Source organism: Muntiacus reevesi, chromosome 2 (assembly GCF_963930625.1).
Source record: "Muntiacus reevesi chromosome 2, mMunRee1.1, whole genome shotgun sequence".
NCBI classification, from domain to species: Eukaryota; Metazoa; Chordata; class Mammalia; order Artiodactyla; family Cervidae; genus Muntiacus; species Muntiacus reevesi.
The window spans coordinates 3,706,743-3,716,247 of record NC_089250.1 but is presented as its reverse complement, the minus strand read 5'-3'; positions in this window follow the sequence as shown (position 1 = coordinate 3,716,247).

The window sequence follows — 9,505 nt, the reverse complement described above, 5'->3', positions numbered from 1 at the left end:
ATCTTTATCACCTTTGTGCAGGGAACAAGCCGGGCCCCAGTTATAAGATGGGGAACACGACAGATGTAATCGCTACTCTCACAAGTATTGGACCCTCCTTGTACAGTACTTATTACTGATAAAAACATCATAGTTTATTAAAAGTTTTCATGTAGATCAGTAGTGCTCAATAGAAATATAATGTGAGCCACATGTGATATTTTACATTTTTTCAAATGTAAAGAGGTGAAATCAATGTAACAATATACTTAAATTGAGGGAGGGGGGTTGGTGGAGGGGGTGGAAAGGAAAAAACACTATACTTAATTTACCCACTATGTCCAAAATATTATTTAACATGTAGTCAACATAAAAAGTTATTAATGAGCTGTTTTATGTTCTTCATTGTATTAAATTTTCAAAATCCACTGTGTACTTCAGTACCATTTAGATCTCTCAATTCAGATGCTGAATTTTCATGAGAAGTGTTTAATCTGCATTTATATTTCAGAAAAAATTATAGTTAAAAAAACTAGATTGATAAATTCAGCTATTCCAGTCATTCTTAAAAAAGTTTTCTGAAAACTAAATCGAGCAGGTTTTCTATTTCAATTTAAATGAATTAAACTTGAAGGCAACTAAAAAATCAAGCTCTTCTGTGGCACTAACACTATGCCAAGCGCTCAGTGGCCCCACGAGGCCAGTGGCTGCCATGCCGGGGGCACAGCTCTGAACAGTACGATTGTATGTTCCTGGGGAAAATGAGCATGGCAGGGCAGGCATCACAAACCACACTGTACATGTGAAAAACACACATGACTCATCTGAGGCTGCAGGGGCCAGTGAGTGGTGGAATCAGAATTCGGTCCCAAGAATTCCACAGCCCAGTGATCTTGCCCTACACCTCACTGCATTAAAAATGAGCACGAAGAGACTTCACCGGCTGTCCCGTGATTAAGACTGTGCACTTCCACTGCAGGGAGAGCAGGTTTGATCCTTGGTCAGGGAACTAAGATCTCATGTGCCCAGTGACCAAAAACCAAAACATAAGACAGAAGCAACATTGCAACAAATTCAATAAAGACTTTAAAAAGGGTCCACATCAAAAACACCTTTTAAAAATGTGAGCAGGAAAAACCTTACTCTATTCACAGCACTGGAATCAAGATTGCCGGGAGAAATATCAATAACCTCAGATATGCAGATGACACCACCCTTATGGCAGAAAGTGAAGAGGAACTAAAGAGCCTCTTGATGAAAGTGAAAGAGGAGAGTGAAAAAGTTGGCTTAAAGCTCAACATTCAGAAAACTAAGATCATGGCATCTGGTCCCATCAGTTCATGGCAAATAGATGGGGAAACATTTGGAAACAGTGGCTGACTTTATTTTCTGGGCTCCAAAATCACTGCAGATGATGATTGTAGCCATGAAATTAAACGACACTTACTCCTTGAAAGGAAAGTTATGACCAATCTAGACATCATATTAAAAAGCAGAGATATTACTTTGCCAACACAAGGTCCATCTAGTCAAGGCTATGGTTTTTCCAGTGGTCATGTATGGATGTGAGAGTTGGACTATAAAGAAAGCTGAGCGCCAAAGAATTGATGCTTTTGAACTGTGGTGTTGGAGATGACTCTTGAGAGTCCCTTGGACTGCAAGGAGATCCAACCAGTCCATCCTAAAGCAGATCAGTCCTGGGTGTTCACTGGAAGGACTGATTTTGAAGCGGAAACTCCAATACTTTGGCCACCTGATGCGAAGAGCTGACTCATTTGAAAAGACCCTGATGCTGGGAAAGATTGAAGGTGGGAGGAGAAGGGGACGATAGAAGATCAGATGACTGGATGGCATCACCGACTCAATGGACATGGGTTTGAGTAAACTCCGGGAGTTGGTGCTGGACAGGGAGGCCTGGCGTGCTGCGGTTCATGGGGTCGCAAAGAGTCGGACACGACTAGGTGACTGAACTGAACTGAACTGATGCACGGCACTGCGTTAGGCCATTCTGTGAAAGTCACTCAGTTGTATCTGCCTCTTTGCAACCCCATGGACTCTAGCCCTCCAGGCCCTTCTGTCCATAGAATTCTCCAGGTAAGAATACTGAGTGGGTGGCTAGTCCCTTCTCCAAGGGGCCTTCCCAACCCAGGGATTGAATCCAGGTCTCCCACATTGCAGGCAGACTCTTTTCCATCTGAGCCACCAGGAAAGCCAGGCCATAGAGAATCTTAAATGCCAGATTATCATGCTTGAACTTGAGCCAGCCCAGAGGTAGCACACAGGTGGTTTAAGACATGAATTGAGCCACATGTTTATTCTTTTGGTTAGGTCTAATTTTTCTTTTAAAAATATGATTTTGAGTACTTCTCAGGAGACTTCCATTTTCCAGTTTCCCACAGACCCCCCACTACTATTACTCAGAATCACCCAGCCTCACTCACTTTCTGTGCTTTCCCCACCCGTGATGTATTTGAATTTGACAACCCAGGGAGGTAATTGGTACCGTCAAGGGTTTTCAAGCAAAGGGCGAGAATGAGAGGCCAAGGCTGCTTCCAGACAACTAGTCTGCTCTCTGCACAGGCTAAATTTGTTCCAGTAAAGACTGGAATCAAGGAGACTAGTTTAACTCAAGAACTGGTCTTTTCTAAAGCTCTTTTTGCTTCTTTCAGGTTTATTTCCTTTGAGTGTTCACCAAAATACATTTTTGATCCCAAAAGTTTCTTCCAGAATATCTTAAATTTTCAGTCTATGGCTCAAAGGCAGTTTCCAGTGAAACGATAGAACTACTCTCACTTATAGACACAGAGGCACATACATACACAGATACCACACACACATACATACACACACACATTCACACACTGTGCACAGACACACATACACACACCACTCATTCACATACACACACACATACCACAGTACTTACCACACACTCACATAGACACACCACTCACATATATCTACACACATGCATATACCACACATACAAAGGCACATACACACCACACACACACACACACACATATACACACACACATGCAGAGTTGGTCTCTACCTGATGGGCATCTGAATGACTCTCACTGAAGACTTCTGAGTGGAAGACAAAGATATAGATTTCAAACATATAACAGTATCTTCCGTCCCTACTTGTATGCTAGGAGGCACTGGATAAAACCTATGACTCCCATATGTCTATGTCCTTTTCTCCTGAAATACAAATTTATGAATATTTCATCTTTGCTACACCAGAGGCTCCTAGAGGGGGTAACATCTTGGTAGGTTTCTGAGTCTTCTTATGAAAGAAACCAAAGGAATGTTGACTTGGACATTATCATTGAGGAAGGGGAAATGGCCCAATATTGAGATGCATCCGGTTTTAGGGACCCTTTGCAGGTACAAAATCAAAGGAGCAAAAGTAGTGATTATCCTACCAGTATGAGTTTACTAATTAATATAATTTTGTCATATTATATTTATCATAATTTGGAAAAGGTAAGAATTTCTCTAAGGCAATACATTGGAAAAGTCTAACTATATTTTTTGTAATTCAGTTCAAAGTAAATTTATGTATCTGAAAAAACATACCCTTACTTGATTCTACATGTTTTCCTCATGTTGAGTAGGAGAATCTAAAGCAGAGATTCTGAAACTTGAGTGTGTTGTGGGGTAGGGTTGGGAATATTGATTAACATGCAGATTTGTGGGACTCACTCCAAAATATAATGCAATGGATTTAGGGCCCCTCAAGCCCTACAGTGACTCTGATGTGGGAGGGACAGCACCTGCAGAGTGCACTTGTTGAAATATGGCTCGAGCAATTGACTGTAAGTCATGGACCTTTCACCTGGGGCAGAGGTCACTAGCCATGTTGATTATTACTTCCCATTATGATGCAATCAGTTGGTTGCACTGGTGACTGCAAGCAATGGCCTCCCTGCATCTACACTCTCTCCAAGAGACTCTAAAGCTCCTCCCGTCAAGAGGAAGCCTACTTCCTTACCTTTTGTGTCTAGACTGGCCTTGTGGCTTGCTGGTCAACTTGCAATGGAAATGTCAGTGTACCATCTTGAAAAGACACTCACACTTCTCTCTCAGATCCTTATCACCACCATGTAAACAGGTCCAGACGAGTCTGCTGCACAATGAGAGCTCTTGCGAAGGAGACACCACCTATCCCATTCAAGGTGACCTCAGACCAGCCCATAGTCAGCCTAGAAACGCAGAGCTCCCTACCTGGCCCACAGATGGCAGGAGATAGGTGGTGAACCTTACCAAGAGCATAAGAGCTGTCCATCTGACCCAAGAGCAATAAATCATACTCTTTTAGGCCAGAGTTTGGAGGAGTCTGTTATGCAACAATAGCTAACTGTTGCTCAGGCAAAGTCATCATCTGGCCTCTGTTCAGGAAAATCTGAAGGAGACTGAATCCTGAAACAGGAGGGAAACACACCTCTTATTTTGACCTAAATAAATAAATAATAAATTCATGGCCAAACTTTACTGGTGGACCAAGGTGGTGACCAAGGATATAGTACAAGATAAGAAGTCTGAAACCCAGGTCCCAAACAATGGGATGCGGGCATGTTAAGTCGCTTCAGTCATGTCTGACCCTTTGTGACCATATGGACTGTAGCCTGCCAGGCTTCTCTGTCCATGGGTTTCTCCAGGCAAGAATATTGGAGTGGGTTGCCTTGCCCTCCTCCAGGGGAATCTTCCCAACCGAAGGACTGAACCCATGTCTCCTGGGTTTCCTGCATTGCAGGCAGATTCTTCACTGCTGAGCCATCTGGGAAGCCCAAATAATGGGACTGTTAACAATAAAAATCTAAAGTGACATCATTTAAAGACATTACAAGATTAAAGATCCAATCCATAATAAAAGACTTTTTTAGTGTTCCATCAGTATCTTGCTGTCCATTAACCCTAAAGGAACATAGAAGATAGAGAATTTGTTCTTTTGAATATGAGACACATGTAACATAGTATTTTATATTTCCTGTAAAATCCATAGAATCTATGTGAATTCCTCAAAAGCATTCAAAATCAGACTTTTTTAGAGCTCCCCAAAGGCAAAACCAGGGCTTCCCCGATGGCTCAAATGGTAAAGAGTCTGCCTGCCATGTGGGAGACCCATGTTTGATCCCTGAGTTGGGAAAATTCCCCTGGAGAAGGAAATAGCAACCCACCCCAATATTCTTGTCTGGAGAATTCCATGGACAGAGGAGCCTGGCAACTACAGTCCATGGGGTCACAGAGTCGGACACGACTGAGCAACTCACACACACACACGGGCAAAACCAAAATTAAGACATCCCTTAATTCAAACACAGTTTCACTGAATTTCCCTGCTGTTGAATTATTACAAGCTGTTTCACCTATCTAGAATGAGAATGTTAGAAAGACCAGGTCTCCTAAAAGAAGTATATCTTTGAGCTCCTAGAGTATTTATTATTTTGGCACTGGTTGCATTACTCTCTGCTTGGAAAGCAATGTCTGTGGTGTAGGAGACTCTTTGGAGTGCTGGGTTGCAAAAGAACACACCATATGCTCTGAGGTTCACAACCACAATGGCCTTTAAGTCAAGGGTGATGCTTGGATTAAGAATTCTCTTTACAAACTGGAAAAAAAAAAAAAAAAAAAGAATTCTCTTTACAAACTGGGCTTTACATGAATGTAACGGGAACATCATATTCAAAGACCTGATAAGTTACCTCTTTTGTCTGATCATTATTTCACCTCCTACAGAAGAGAGAATGAACACAGCCTGTCAAAATCATCGTGTTTCCTCATCACTGACCATCTGCATACATACTAAAATGGAGAAAAACTTAAAAGGTCTATTTCTTATAAGTCCAAATATTAACCCCATGGGCCCCATAAAGTTTCCAAACTTTTCTTACTGATTGGCTTCCTTTGATAAAGTGACCCCAAAAGTCATCAAAACAGCCCCCAAATAAGAAACCATATTATGTAGTGTTCTGTAAAATTACATATACCAACAGCACAACAGGAAAAGAAAGCCAGAAAACAGATTTCAAGATGATTTCCCGCACATTTCAACAAGTTTCCTACCAGGAAAAAGCCCCAACTTTTAAATGATAATCCCCTAAACAAGGAAAATCTTATGGTTTCATGACTTCTGACTTGGAAAGAAGTCTACAAGTCAAAATAGCCCTAGGTATATATTTGTGGAAGATTTCCTCCCCATTTTAGGTTAAACCTATAGTAAACAGTCTTTCTGACTGTACGGACCCTGACATTTGGCTCTTTTACTAGAAGCTTGGTGGCTTGCAGTACAAGTGTGCCAGCACTCCGGGACTGCCCTCTCAGTGTGAGCGGTCAGAGATGATTAACTGAAAAATATTTCCAAGTTAAACATTGATTCGCCTCTGCCTCTATTTATTCCTATCTTGGATGACCTTTCCAACTCTCTTTTACTTAAACCAAAGAAAGCAGGCACCAGTGGCTTTGCATGTCTCAGTAGAAAAGAAAATCAGAATTCTGCATTTGCTGGTTCTTGTAGCTTTATAAAGAAATGAGCAGGGCATTGAAGTGATCCAAGGAAGTCTATTTTTCTTTGTACACACACACAGGCAGACAGACACATACACCATACTTATGACTTGAATGAGATCCTCTCCTTTTTGTTTCAATCACTATCTTATGAAGTCCACACAGATTCAGAAGGTCTGAAACTAGCTTAGTGTATGAGCTAGCTTGAACCTCATCCTCTTGCTCTTTCTCTTCGTACTTTAGGAAAGGGGCTGAAGATACTAAAGATATCCATCCTCCAGATCTCAGTCTACCACTTCAACCCATCACCAAATCCTGTGGCATCTCACTTTGAAGTATCTTGTATCTCTTTCCCCCCCCCCCCCACACACAGACATCCCCCTTAGCTTAGTCCCCACCACGGCTCAGCACTCCAAGCCTTAAAGTTTATGGGACAGCCCCTAGCCGTATCTCCTCTTCATCCTATTTGCAAGATGACGGTTAGTCTTACTTGAACACAGCTGTCATCATGCCCTTTTACTGTTCAAAAATCTACAATGGCTTCCTACTGCCTAATATCAACAACAAATTCCTCCTCCTGGGCCAAAAGACTTTCCATAATTTTGTCCCATTTTATCCAATCCATCTAATTTCTTACCTTTTCTCCACTATGTAACCTTTATCTAATTAGGCTAGTTTTTCCCAGGTGACCACCCACACTACCCAAGAGGATTAAAACTATTTACTAATATCTTTTAAACCTCTCCAGCCAGGCACTCATGAAGTTAGGTATGCCCATGTGATCTCCTCTGGCCAATGAATTCTATGCAGACAGAAGTGACATATACAATCTCTGGGTGAAAGTATTTAAGAAAAAAATCATGTTTCTCATCTCTTCTCCTCTTTACAACAAAGACCGATTAACTCCAGATGGTAGCAACTCCATTACCCTGATCCCTAAGTGAAGATGAGTTTCAGCAGGTTCCTCCTCCTCCATTGCTTATGTCACTGAGATTTGGGGGATGGTTGTTGCTCTATCACAAGCTAGCCCATCCTAACTAATATACCCACTGAGCTGGTTCCTGCCTCCAAGCATTTTTACTATATGTATGCCCTATCTCTACTACCTCCTATTTTTTGAAGTTCTGCTCAGGCTTCTGGATCCAGCACAAGTTCTCTTTCTCCAAGAGGTCTTCCTAATTTATTCATGCCACAATGATCTCCCCTTTCTCTCTATGGATATGTACCATCATACCCTTTAACCTTCAATTCAACGGTGACCAAATACTTATTGAACTCTTTGTGTTAACAACTGTCTTAGATACAAAAACATGAGACATGATTCTTATCACCAAGAAGGATACAATTAGAAAATCATACAGTAATAGCAGATGCAACATAAATTGTCAGAATGCAAAAATGGCTCATTGCTAAGCCAGTGACATAAAGACATGCTGCCAATAATGTGACTAAAGGCATTAGGGAAAGCTTTCAGGAAGTTAAGAGCTCCCTTGAATAGCCTGTAGCCAGAAGGAAGAATATTTTAGGTAGAGACTTAGAGACAGAGCATAAGTACAAAAAGAAACACTTAAAGTTGGATGTTCATAAAAAGAAGTTTATTCGAAAAAATTAGCATAGGAAAGTACTGGAAGAAAATAACAGAAAGATAGTTGGAGTCAGATTTTGCTGAGTCATATGCTGAAGACTTTGAGCTACTTCCTACAGGAATGAAGAGCTGCAAAGTTGTAAACAGTAGAAAGAAACATACAAAAATCACTTTATTGAGGTGATCTATCTAACATTTACAAAGCAGACGGATTGAATGAGGGCAAGAGAATGGAAGCATTATCTAATTCCCCTCAAACTTAATGTTTATGTTGTCTCTCTAATCGCTGTGTATCAGTCAGCTATTGCTGCATAACGAGTCACCCCCAGATTTAGCTGCTTAAAACTATAAGCATGTACAACCATTCATAGTTGTCTGGGTCTGCCGGGCTGCTCTTCTGGTCTTGGCAGGACTCACACGTGTGTGGGCAGTGTCAGGCTGGGTAGAGAGGGAACTCTGTTGATGTCAGCTAAGCTTTCTCACATATTGTGAAGGTCACTGACTACAGACTGATTTAGGATGGTCTCCACTGTGACAACTGGACTCTCCAGGTCATTTCTCACCACCCAGCAGCCTAGCCAAGGCTTGTATGGTCATGGCAGGCATCCAAGAAAACAGATAAGCACATAAAACGTCTTCAGGCCTGACCTAGGAAACGGCAAGACAGTACTTCTGTTGATTCAACTTGCCAAAGCAAGTCACAAGTCCAGCTCAGATTCAAGATGTGAGGAAGTAGATATAAAGTCACACTGTGAAAGGTGGGGTTGCATCCAGGCCATTATCTGAGAAGCAAAGATACAAGGAACTAGGCATCCTCAGCTAGCCTTTATTCATGCTCACTTTATTCTGCTATAAGCCAGGGAGTTACATTATTACACTCACCAGTTAACAGATGAGGAAACTGGGCTTCCACTTGGTTAATAATTCACCTAAGATCATATATAACTGAGTATAATCAGTATCTGAAATTCAGTCTAAGACAAAGCCCATGGAATTTTACTTTTTGATAGAAATCATTGGCACTATTGGTAAAGAGCCTGCCTGCCAAAGCAGGAGACATAAGAGATGCAGGATTGATCCCTAGGTCAGAGAGCTCCCCTGGAGAAGGACATGGCAACCCACCCCAGTATTCTTGCCTGGAGAATCCCATGGACAGAGGAGCCTGGTGGGTTACAGTCCATGAGGTCACAAAGAATCAGACTCAACTTAGCACATTATATTGAAAGAGAGTGAAAATCAACAGTAAAGGAGAAAGAACATTTTGCTGATGTTAAAGAGTTAAATTCAAGTACCAGTTATGTTTGTTTCTTTATCTCTAATAGATTCAGCTGTTTTGTAGAGGCTAATATAACAACCAAAATATCCACACACACAAAAGTATTTTGAAAACTACAAAATTCCATACAAACAGAATTTATTCTTATTCTA